Raw genomic sequence first — 13,560 nt, forward strand, 5'->3', positions numbered from 1 at the left:
ATATATTGAGTGTCTACAGATCCCTCTATGTTGGTTTGAAAGGAAAAAGGTCTCAAAAAGTTCAGATACCTAGAACGTCCTGTCTTCTGTCACGGAAGTCTTTGTCTTAGTTGACTGCAAGTGGAGAGTCAGGGCAAACCATTGAGCCTGGTATAGCTGACTGTTTCCATAGTTTCTGTGACTCAAATAGGATTCCACTGTTGGCAGCTTATTGGCTGATTTGCACTTGGCTCTGAGGGAATGGTTGGGCCTGGACCCGCTGGAAGTGCACAATGCTCTCAGCATATCAGAATATCAGAATCCATGATGAAGGGCATTATCAATCTCATCTACAGACAGAAGAGGGAGAAGGAAGACATCAGTAATTAGAGGTCATCACACTGTTGAATGTGGATGACAAGATGTTGTCAAGGCCATTCCCAACTGGGGCGTGTCTGCTCTGGGACAAGTGATCCGTTCACCCAGACCAAGCCAATACTGTACCTGGCAGAGAAATCTTTTACAGCATCACACAAACGCAGCAGACTTCAAGTGCTGCCGGAAGATCATCAAATCAGTGTAAGACACCCATTTGTCTGCCTAAAATGTGTTGGTCTTCCAGCACAGTGAGATATCAGTAAAGAAATGCTGCCATCTGGCACATTCCTCGCTGCAGGAATACATGTGAAGGAATGCACTGAAAGCTTTGGGCAGCCAATGCCAATGATCTCTGAGGAAGACCACAGTCTAAGTTGTGATTGCCAGTCACAAAATGACTTGGATGAAGACATGGCTGATAACTTTACTAAAAATTGGAAAGGAAGTTGTGAAGAGGATATTAGGAGATTACAATGAGGAAAAGATGGGTTAGTGAATAGGTAAATAATTAGAAAGCCCAATTTATTTATCACTAAGGGAACTGAATACAAAATTAAGGAAGTTATGACTCAGTTATGCAAGGCATTTGTACAGCCACATCTGGAGTATTTTATTCTACGTTGGTCTCTTTACTTGAGGAAGGATGTTAATGTATTGCTAGCAGTTCACAATTGTATTAAACTAATACCTAGAATTGATAATTGGCCTTCGGAATTCTTAGATAGGCCATGCTATCCAAAGTGTGATAGGGACTTGATGGAAACATAAAATGATGAGAGTGCATAAGGTGTATCAGGTGTATAAAATGATGAGAGGCATTGACCGTGTGGATTTTTCCCAGGGATGAAATGGCTAACACAAAAGGGCATAGTTTTAAGGTGCTTGGAAGTAGATACAGAGGAGATGTCAGGGGCAAGTTTTTTATGCAGAGGGTGGTGAGTGTGTAGAATGGGCTGCCGGTGATGGTGATGGAGGTGGATATGATAGGGTCTTTTCAGATAGGTACATGGAGCTTAGAAAAATAGAGGGCTATGGATAACCCTAAGTAATTTTTAAAATAAATACATGTTCAGCACAGCAACATGGACCAAAGACCTGTATTGTGCTGTAGGTTTTGTATGTTTCTATGTTTCTATAAAAGGTTTAGTTGACACAGTGAATGATGAGATGATGTTTTCACTTGTGACAGTATCTAGAGCTCAGGGTACAAATGAACACTACATCACTGTGGTTGAGCCCACTAGGAAAAAAGGCAATTTTTGATAGGGGGTTGTTTAATGAACCAGATTTGATTAGGGAGCTCAAGGTAAAGGAACCCTGAGGAGAGAGAGATCATAACATGATAGAATTTGCCTTGCAGTTTGAGCGGGAGAAACTAAAACTGGATGTGCCAGTATTACAGTTGAGTAAAGGAAACCACAGAGGCATGAGAAAGGCCAAAATTGATTGGAAAGGGACACTGGGAGGGATGACGGTAGAGCAGCAATGGCTTGCTGCGATGGAAAATGCAGGATTCGTTCATTTCAAAGAAAAAGAACCATTCTAAAGGGAGGGTGATGCAATCATGGCTGACAACAGAAATCAAAGACAGCATAAAAGCCTAAGAGAAGGCATACAATATAGCAAAAATTAGTGGGATGCATTTAAAAACTAACAAGAGACAACTAAAAAAGCAATAAGGAGAGAAAAGATGAAATGCAAAGATAAACTAGCCAAAAACTATAATGAAGAGTACAAAAAGCTTTTTCAGATATATGAAGAGTAAATGAGAGGCAAGAGTGGACATTGGACACTGGAAAATAACACTGGAGAGGTAGTAATGGGGAACAAAGAAATGGCTAACAAAACAAAGACGTTTTTTCTGTCAGTCTTCATTATTAAAGACACCAGCAGTATGCCAGAAATTTGACAGAGTCGGGGGACAGAAGTGAGTATAGGTGCTATTAATAAAGAACAGGTGTGGGAAGCTGTAAGTTCTGAAGGTAGAGGGAGGCAAAAGACAATGAATTAAAGGCCAGCTAGAATAATTTTTGATGGTTGGCAAGATTGAGCATGTAGTTTGGTATACTTGGAGACACTATACTTTGGCATTAAAATAGGCCAAAGTCAGTATGGTTTCCGTAAGGGAAATCTTGCCTGACAAATTTGTAGGAATTAGACTGCCTGCTTCCACAACACTACATACCCCTCCACCTATCTATATGACAGCCATAGGGAACTGCATGGCCATGCACTTTGGTAGAATCAAGTTGAGTTGGTAGTAAGGAAGACAAATGCAATGTTAGCATTCATTTTGAGAAGACTAGAATATAAAAGCAAGGATGTAATGCTGAGGTTTTGTCGAGCAGTGCTGCCAGGATAATCAAGGACACGACCCACCCAGACAACAGACCTTCCGTCCCTCTTCCCTCCGGAAGAAGGCTCAGGAGCTTGAAGACTCGTACGGCCAGATTTGGGAACAGCTTCTTTCCAACTATGATAAGACTGCTGAACAAATCCTGACCTGGATCTGGGTCGTAACCGCCAAATATCCGGACCTGCCTCTCGGTTTTTTTGCACTACTTCACTTTCCATTTTTCTATTTTCCATTTATGATTTATAATTTAAATTTTTAATATTTACTAATTTTTACTATTTTAAATATTTTTAAAATATTTAATATTTGTAATCCAGGGAGTGAGAAGCACAGAATCAAGTATCGCTGTGATGATTGTACGTTCTAGTATCAATTGTTTGGTGACAATAAAGTGTATAAAGTATTGGTAAGAGCACATTTGGAGCATTGTGAGCTCCATATCTAAGGAAGGATGTTCTTGTATAGGAGAGGGTTCAGAGGAGATTTATAAGAATAATTCCTGAAATGAAATGATTAACGCTCTGCATGTAAGGCGTCTGAATGCTCTGGATCTGTACAGGATAGAGTTTAAGACAAGGAGGAGGGATCTCAAAGAGTGGACATGGAGAAGATACTTCCAATGGTGGGAGAGCCAAGACCAAAGGACACAGCCTCAGAATACAAGAGCATCACTTTAGGACAGAGATGAGGAGGACTTCTTTAGCCAGAGGGTGGTGAATCTGTGGAATTCATTGCCATGGACAGCCGTGGAGGCCACGTCATTGGGTATTTTTAAAGTGGAGGTTGATAATTTCTTGATTAGTAGGGGCATGAAATGTTACAGAGGGAAGGCAAGAGAATATGGTTGAGAGGGAAAATGATCGAATGGTGGAGCAGACTAATTGGACTAAATAGTCTAATTCTACTCCTATTCCTGAAGGTCTTATGGTCACTTTTCTTCATTTTGCACTATTTATTTATTTTGTAATTAACAGTAATGTTATGCCTTTGCACTGTACTTTTGCTAATAAACATATTTCACTTCACATAAGACAGTATCAATAAACGATTCAGATTCTGGAATAATGTCAGCTATCTGCGACAAATGAGGTCATGTTTCTTTCTTACAGTGTGTTTAGAACCTTTGAAACTCTCTTCCTCAAATGGAGATGGAACTAGCTTTTTTTAAGGCGAGGTTTAGAAACACTTGATAGGAATAGGGGTGGAAGGTTGTTGTGGATGGACAGAAATGTAAAGTTGAGAATGCAATTAGATCAGCCAAAGTGAAAGTCAAGCTGATCGTTTTCTGTGCAAGTATATGTATGAACTGGTGCAGTGAAAAACTTACTTGCAGCTGTGTCAAAGCACATGCATGAGTTAAACCAAAGTAAATTTGTCATCAAGCAACACACACAAAAAATGCTGGTGAACGCAGCAGGCCAGGCAGTATCTATAGGAAGAGGTACAGTTGACATTTCGGCCTGAGACCATTCGTCAGGACTAACTGAAGGAAGAGCTAGTAAGAGATTTGAAAGTGGGAGGGGGAGGGGGAGATCCAAAATGATAGGAGAAGACAGGAGGGGGAGGGATGGAGCTAAGAGCTGGACAGTTGATTGGTAAAAGGGATATGACGCTGGAGAAGGGACAGGATCATGGGACGGGAAGCCTAGGGAGAAAGAAAGGGGGAGGGTAGCCCAGAGGATGGAGAGCAGGCAAGGAGTTATAGTGAGAGGGACAGAGGGAGAAAAAAGAGAGAGAGAAAAACAGGGCAATTAAAAAAATAAATAAACAAACAAACAAACAAATAAATAAATAAATAAGGGATAGGGTACGAAGGGGAGGTGGGGCATTAACGGAAATTAGAGAAGTCAATGTTCATGCCATCAGGTTGTAGGCTACCCAGACGGAATATAAGGTGTTGTTCCTCCAACCTGAGTGTGCCTTCATCAAGAAGAATTCTGTTAATGCCCCACCTCCCCTTTATACCCCATCCCTTATTTATTTATTTATCATTTTTTAATTTTTTTCTCCTTTTTTTCTCTCTCTCTTTTTCTCCCTCTGTCCCTCTCACTATAACTCCTTGCCTGCTCTCCATCCTTTGGGCTCCCCTCCCCCTTTCTTTCTCCCTAGGCTTCCCGTCCCATGATCCTTTCCCTTCTCCAGACTTGTATTCCTTTTGCCAATCAACTTTCCAGCTCTTAGCTCAATCCCTCCCCCTCCTGTCTTCTCCTTTCATTTCAGATCTCCCCCTCCCCCTCTCTTACTCTTACTATCTCTTCTTTCTGTTAGTCCTGACGAAGAGTCTCGGCCCAAAATTTTGACTGTACCTCTTCCTATAGATGCTGCCTGGCCTGCTGCATTCACCAGCATTTTGTGTATGTGTTGCTTGAATTTTCAGCATCTGCAGATTTCCTCGTGTTTGCATTTTTAAATTTGTCATCATCTCAACTCAGCTGAGCTGAAGATATCATTAGGGTACACCAAAACAACTCACTGGTCTAAGCTAATATAATTTAGTGAGTGGTATGTCCCTCAGGTAAGTCCAGAGTGTCATTTACAATGGAGATAGGAATGAGGTAGTATTAGCTACAGTTACTTTGCCTCATCTTGCTAGCTGGTGCACTCCTGCATTTCTAAGCTCTAAAAAAAACATTAATTTTGAGGAACACAAATAAAAGTTGCTGGTGAACGCAACAGGCCAGGCAGCATCTTTAGGAAGAGGTACAGTCAACGTTTTGGGCAGAGACCCTTCGTCAGGACTAACTGAAAGAAGAGCTAATAAGCTTGAATTTTCTTCATCCGTTTTTTTAAGATGATAAAAGAACACAGAAATTACAGGAAATTGGAGAACTTCACCATCCAGAGAACAAAGAGATGAATTTTTAGTTTGAACTTGACTAAAGTGAGTGATTGAATAGAGTATTGAATTTAAGAAGGGTGCTGTCAGGTTGGCAGAGAAAATAGAAGATCAGAGGGAACATTCAAAGAGAATTTAAGAAGCTCAAGTGAGAGAAATAATAATGAAAAGGATGCTGGATTGCACAGCAGCCATGCTGAGGTTTCAAAGCCACAACCTATGCAACAGGTTTTAACAGGCTATTGTGAAGTATGAAGTATCCACACACCAAAACACTAAGCCTTTGTTGTCTTGAGTCATGCTTGTACCATGTGACTGGTTTTGTGACTTATTAAGGAATTCGATAAGGTGCACTGCTTGTCTGTCTCTGTCTTTATGTGGTTTTGGTAATCTTTCAAAGAAATCATTCAGGTAGCCAGAGGCAACCAATGGTACTTCTAATTCAGTATTTGTTAGACAAATACAGTAGATTCCAGTTAATTGGGACACATCGGGACCAATACATTTTGACCCAATTAAGTAGCTGCCCCAATTAGCTAAAGTTTCATGGAAATAGTTAAAAGGGATAAAAAGACAAATTACCACTTAATTGAGTAACAATTTATGTATTTAAATGAAATGCAAAACAATTTAGAACACTACCACTATCTTTACAGTACTATAAAACTGTGTATTAGTTCCTTATCATTATCGACAGAGGAATTAATCTGCCATGTTCTTTCGATTGACTGTAAGTGAACAAATTCAGCACACAAATTATATTTTGTTCTTCTGGGGTTGTCCCAAATAAGCAGCTGCCTGCCCTGATTAACCAATGGCCAAATTAACTGGAATCCACCTTTACTCCTGTTCCCTTGTTAGAAACTGATTTGTTTTATGTGCTGAAGTCAAAAGATTTATTATTTTACTGAATACTTTTGATACATTTGTATATGCTCAGCAAGTTTTATTCTGCCTCTAGCTACTTCTGCAGATGTAAGTTACTCTTTCAGTAGTGTTTCATTGGTTGGCTGACTCAAGCCATGATGATTACCTCTGGAATATTAACCCATAGTTCTAGACTCACTTTTATAACTAGGAGCAACCAGCAAGATAGAATAGGTCTTATGTCAAACTAAATGAGTGTTTCAAAATCTTGCTTATTAGTTTTTTTAAAACATTCCATGGTTGCTCAAATATATATCTATATACACACATGTAGATGAGTTTGATCTGCTGCTATAATCATTTGGGAATAACAATTGAAATAATGACAAAGAGCAATCAGCTTCTTGCTTCCACCCATGGCTGCTTGTTATTGTCTTTATTGGAAGTATGTAAGTTGTGTGGTTGACTCTTCTGTCATTTAACACCAAGTTTGTGAATTTCTGGGTCAGTACTAAATGACGTTTTCTATCTCAGTCTGTTACTGTAAGGATGTGTGGATGAATATATAGGTACTATACAAGAAAGGTACTAAATATGATAGCTACCACCACCAAAACATTTGTAAATGCCCCTCACAGGGCAGTCACCACACCAATGTCGACTATTATATAAAACTTTGAGTAGATAAGTTGGCCATTTGACTCAAAACTGTTTTTATTCCACACTCTTTACTTCCCTTCAGTTAATCTATCTTCATATTTTTGCTTTCCTTTTCCATTTGACTTTCTCTTACCTATTAAAATGTGGTTTACATGCAAGAATCAGTGTACCTATGCTATCATCTTAATAGGTTTTTACAACAGCAGGTCCCACATTCACGATAGGCACATTCCAACATCTCCATTGGGTTTATTTGTGTCTATCTTATAGATCTACAGTTTGTAATAAAACCCCCAAAAAGTGTTTTTCCTGTTAGCTATAACCTTTCAGTTTTGAAATTATTCAAGTGAATTTGTACCTTTGCCATTTCTTCAATGTCTTTCTTATTATTGTAAGAGAAGAATTGTTCATAATGATCTAGCATTGGTTTAGCTGAGATTCTGCATTTTAATATAACTTTTCACTTCAATCTTATTCCTCCAGATATGATCCATGACCATTTGTTAGCTATTTTTGTCAGGATGCACAAGTAGGTACCTCCTAGTCTCTATCCAGCTAACAGGAATCACCTGCCATTCATTTCCAACTCATTACCTGCAGCCTATTTAAACCCCACTCTCATCTACAGCCCTTGATCTCTCATCAACCAGACAGCTCATCCAGTTGCTCCTAGCCTTCAGTTACTTTGTTGCCTGTGATGTTTAGTACCAGTTCTCTCTTGCTTTGTGGCCCCTTGTGGCTTATTATTTTGTCAGTTTATTATTGAAGTCATCACTCACTGCTCAAGAGTCTCCACTACTCTGTTTTTGGGTCAAGCCTCCTCTACATTTCCTGACAGTATGAGTGAACTCATGATCAACCCAGAAGAGTTTGTTTGCTTAAAGGAACTCCTCCCATCAATATGAATATACAATACAGAAGCAGCAAGAAGCTATTGATCTTCTGCTCGTCACTCAATCATATCTCAATCTGGATAAAGCAATCCTGTGCCATTCATCCTCCTCCCATGGAGCCCTGGATTCTACTGCCAGACCACATAAATGGATCCCCGGCTCAATGCAGCAACTCCCTGTCTCAGTGTGCCTTACGTTTTGAGCTCTAGCCATCTCAGTATGTTACAGACAGAGCCAAGATTGCCTTCAACACCTCTCTTGACAGAGTGAGCTCTGACCTGGGGACTCCCATTTGCAATAGATATGAGGATTTCACTGCTGAGATGCACATGATTTTTCAATCATCTGGGAAGTGGAAGGGTGGCAGTGGACCAGATACTTTGCCTGCATCAAGGTTCACACTCCAATGGATTACTCTGTGGCATTCGGGACTCTAACAGCGGAGTGCAGCTGGAATGTGGAAGCACTGCTAGCCCATTCCTTCATGGCTTCTTGCAGTGCTTGGAAGATAAGCTACCTACTTGGGAAATGCCTACTGACCTCAAACCTCATCACTCTGCTCTCGCATATTGTCAAGCATTTTATGGAACAATCAGCCAGAGCCCTTGTTCAGTTCCCAGAACCATTTCAGACTGCAGGACCTTCATCTTTAACGTTTCCAGAACCCGTGCCATTAGGGAGAGCTCACTTAACCTCCCTCCCCACCCCAATAGTGTGAGCATCAGTGGAGTAACAACTTGTGTGCCTACTGCAGAGCAGCCCACTACTAACACATCAAATGCCCACTGCATCTGGGAAATGGTACCACGAGGCAGAGACAAGAGCCCTTCTATCTGGTAAGCTCCCCTTGGCTTGTCATTCCAACACCATAGCCCAAATCACACTCTCTGTGTTACTCCACACCTCCAATGGTTCTACATGCACAAGACACACACACACACACACAGCCAATGTACATGTGCTCTGAGAGTCCATCCAATTACTCCCGATCAACTCGCTCAATGCTCCTCTTATCTTGCATAACCCCTGGCTCGCCCAACCCTCACTTTGCATCCGGTTCACTACTGAGTTGGGGACCCACATGCCGGACCACCTCCCTGCGACCTCAGCTGACTTCATGCTGTATGTCCGCAGAGACAGAGGAAGCCCCCGACCTCACTAAACTCTCACAGGAATACCACGACCTTCAGTTTGTTACAAGCCGCACCCAACTGCGCCAGCTTGTGGGGCTCAGACGCTGTAGCTCTCCAGAGTATAAATAGTTGGCGCGGCCCCTTTTATTGGTCAGGACCGTCCCGCTAATTGGCACCTCAATGCTCAATCATAAGCTGAACTAGAGGTATCATCTAATGTTTTGTTTTATGGTCAGTTCGCGTTCCAGTTTGATACCGTGTCTCGATCCTTGTCTCTGATGCTCCAGCAGTCGGGTCTTAACTATCTTCATCACGGACTCTCGTCACATAGTAAGAGGGAAGCTAGCACCCTGCTGCCCCATAGACTACACGACTGCACGATCGACCTTCCCACGGACATCACACCTCCTTGAGGTCATTTGTCTTCTGTCTTCCCTCTCCCATCCTGGCACCTAAGCCATGAATGACTACGTCGCCATAGCTCTACACCACAGCTTCATTCGACCATGAAGTGTGGGGGGGTGGTGGGGGGAGTGACTTCGACCTGCATCAACTATCTTGGACTTAACAAAATCACCATTATCTACTGTTACCATCTCCTCAGGATGGATAGTGTACTTTAAACACTCTGTGGGGTCCAGATCTTCTCCAGATTGGATCTATGGAGTGTGTACAACCTGATCTGCATCTGCCAGAGGAATGAGTGAAAGATGAGCGTTTATAACATCCTCTGGCCACTACAATATTTGTGATGCCATTTCTGACTTTCTAACAGTCCAGCATTTTCCATGAATTAATAAATTTCTTTGAAATATGCTACATAACTTTGTTAATCTAACTCAACAACATCCTTATATTCTTCAAGGACCCCCAAGACCATGTCTGTCGTGCCCTTTCAGTCCTTCTGTGTCTCTTTGAAAACCAACTCTACTGCAAGTTTAAAAAAATACCAGTTCCACAGTCGTTTCCTTCCTGGGTTATGTACTTTCACTCCAAGGCATAAAGATGGACCCAGAGAAAGTGCATGCTATTGTTGAAGGGCCCAGACCATGCTCCCTCAAACAGCTGCAGGCTTCTTCAACTCCTAATGCCATTTTACCTGAAATTGCAGCCCAATCACTGCTTCACTCACCTCCCTCACCAAATCACCTACCCAACTGATAATTTAGTCTGCTACTACGGCCCATACTGTCAAGGACACCAGGGGATCACTGTTCCCATTCCCCACCATCTGAACCAATTCAGACATTTTGTTGTAGAGGTGGACGCATCTGACGAGGACGTCGGTGTTATCCTTTCCTCACAAGGACCACATGGGAAGACAGATCTTTGTGCCTTCTGTTCATGCAGAGTGCTGGAGGAGACAGGGAGCTACTTACCATTAAATGGACCTTGGAGAAATAGATTCATTGGCTGGTGGGAAACTACGATCCCTTACTGATCTCGACTGACCACCAGAATCTCATATCCATGCAACAGACCCGCCAACTCAACCCATGTCAGGCTTGTTGGGCCACTTCTCCGAGCAATTCAACTTCACCATCTCCCACTGACCCAGCTCCAAGAATGCCAAGGCGGATATCCTGTCACAACAGTTCAACCTAACTTAAATCGAGATTGACACTAACCCTAACCCATCATTCCATACGCTCAGATTTTTGCCCCAGTTATCTGGGATCTTGAGAACTAGATCTGCCAAGCACTACAGCACGAGCCTGCTCCGAGGGACACCCCGGCAACTGTACGTATGTGCCATTGTGGCCTTGCACTCTGGCCTTGCCCCTCTTCAGCCATCTACGACAGACTCAGTATTTTCTCTGACGCCAGTTCTGGTGGTCCATCATGATTGCAGATATACACCACTTCATCACTGCCTGCCCTCAATGTGCCTGGTCTAATTCCTCCAACCAGTGGCCCTCTGGTCTCCTGCAGTCCCTACCAATCCCTCAATGCCTGTGGTCCCACAGGGCCATGGATTCTATCACTTGTTTGCCAACTTTACCACAGTTGTGGACCAGTTCTCCAAGGTGACCTGCTCCATTGCCTTCCCCAATCTTCCGTCCGTCGCTGAGATGGCAGATCTGGTTCTCCAACATGTTGCTCGCCTCCACGGTTTCCCTCAGGACATTGGCCAATTTGTCTCCCACTTCTGGGGAGCGTTCTGTTCCCTCCTCCGCAACTCAGTGAGTTTGTCCTCTCGCTATCATCTGCAGACCAATGGGCAGTCAGAAGGAGCCTGTCAGTGGCTGAAGGAGTTTCTGCTGTGCTCTGCCACCTCTAACTCTTCCACATGGAAGGAGTGAGCTGAGCTGTCCCATAGTTTACACAAGCCCTTTGAAACCCTTTTGAAGTGCTTCCTGAATATCATCCCCTATTGTTTCTAGTGGAGGAGCCAACAATGGAGGCCCCTTCCACCAGGGACCTTGTTCACTGCTGCCAGAATGTGTGGGAAAGGCATGGAGGGCCATCCTAGCTGCCACTCATGCCTACTGCTGCCAGGACAACTGCCAGTGGCACCCAGCCAGACTACTCTGGCCTGGAACCCTCAGGTTCTCCCCCCACCCCCATATTACAGACTCCAGCAAGCTCTCACATCGATTCATTGCTCCCTTCAAGATTACCCCTCACATCAATCCTGTCACTTGTCAACTCCAGCTGCCACTGTCCCTCAGGATCACACCTAACTTCCACTTGCTCTGCCTCAAGCCCTTCACAATGGACCACTCAACCCACCACCAGAACCTAGGACAGTGGAAGGTAGTCTTGGTGTGCATGGTTTGCCGGTTAATTAACTTTCATCATTGTGGATAGTTTCCCGGTACTTGGTCAACTGGGAAGCGTACGGCATGAAGGAGAGGTCTTGGGTACTGTCCAGTTTCATCTTGGATCCATCACTCATCGAGGGGTTCCACCACACTCATCTAGGTTGCCCGGGGCCATCAGGTGCTGACTATAGTGCAGCATGGGGTGGTGGGGGGGGGGGTGATTGTGGTGGTTCTGTCAGGCCTGCACAGGCAGGCACCTCCCAGTCTCCTCCCCACTCATTTCCAACTCACCACCCGACACCTGCAGCCAATTTAAACCCCATTCTCATCTACAGCCCTTGTTCAATTCCATTTAATCACCTACTTTCAAAAAAAATATGGAAATAACACCTCCTCTTTGCTGCAAATCAAAATAGTTGCATGTCAAGAACGTGTGTATAGCCTGCTGCTCTACTTTCTCTACACCCGTGAATGCATAGTTAAGTGCAGCTCATGTAAATTTGTCAAAGATACAATTGTTGTCAAATGATGACAAGGAGGCATATAGGAATGAGTTGGGTCAGCTAGTTGAATGGTGTTGCAATAGCAACCATTCACTCAGTGTCAGTAAGACCAAGGAATTGATTCTGAACTTCTGAAAGGGGAAGTCGAGGGAGCACACACCAATCCTCAGTGAGGGATCAGCAGTGGAAAGTCTGAGCAGTTTCAAGTTCCTGAGTGTCAACATCTTGCCCAACATACTGATGCAATTACAAAAAGGCACGTCAGCGGCTATACTTCACTGGGAGATTCAAGAGGTTTGGTATGTCACCAAAGACTCTAGCACGTATCTACAGCTGCAACGTGGAGTGCATTCGAAATGGTTGCATCACCATCACCCGTTGGGTATGGAGCGGCTGCAGCACAGGATCGGAAAAAGCTGCAGAAAGTAGCAAACTCAGCCAGCTCCATCACGGCCACTAGCCTCCCCTACATCAAGGATACACTCAAAAGGTGGCATTCATCTTAAAGGACTGCAGGACATGCCTTCTTCTCATTGTTGCCATCAGTGAGGAGGTACGGCTACTTCCCCTCTGCCATCAGATTTCTGAGCGGACAATGAACCAACCCATACCTTACAATTTTTGCCCTGTTTTTCCACTGCTTATTTATTTTTAATGTATACTGTATTTCTTATTGTAATTTATAGTTTATGTATTGCACTGTACTGCTGCCATAAAACAGAAAATTTCCTGACATATTACAGTGACATTAAACCTGATATGACCGTCTTATTCTTCCTATTAAAATACATTCCACCTGAATTTAATTTATCTGTGTTGAAGTTTAATTTCAAATAGCAGGACAATTTTGCAGACTAGTTTGCATTTTGAATTCACTGTAACCACCCAACTGGATTTGCAAAATGCACTTCCAATTCCAATGTTTGCTTATGCAAATTCATGATTGTGCAATATCAGTTTCCACCTTGACCGGTCTGTTTTAAGTTTCAAAGGTACATTCAATGTCAGAGAAATGTATACAATATAAACCCTAAAATGCTTTTTGTTCACAACCATCCACGAAAAATGGAGGAGTGCCCCCAAAGAATGAATGACAATTAAATGTTAGAACCCCAAAGTCCCCTCCAGCTCCCCTCCTTCCGGCATCTAAGAGGCAGCAAGCAATGATCCCCCCTCCGCCCTCCGGCAAA

This window comes from Mobula hypostoma, chromosome 7, assembly GCF_963921235.1.
Source record: "Mobula hypostoma chromosome 7, sMobHyp1.1, whole genome shotgun sequence".
Taxonomy (NCBI): Eukaryota; Metazoa; Chordata; class Chondrichthyes; order Myliobatiformes; family Myliobatidae; genus Mobula; species Mobula hypostoma.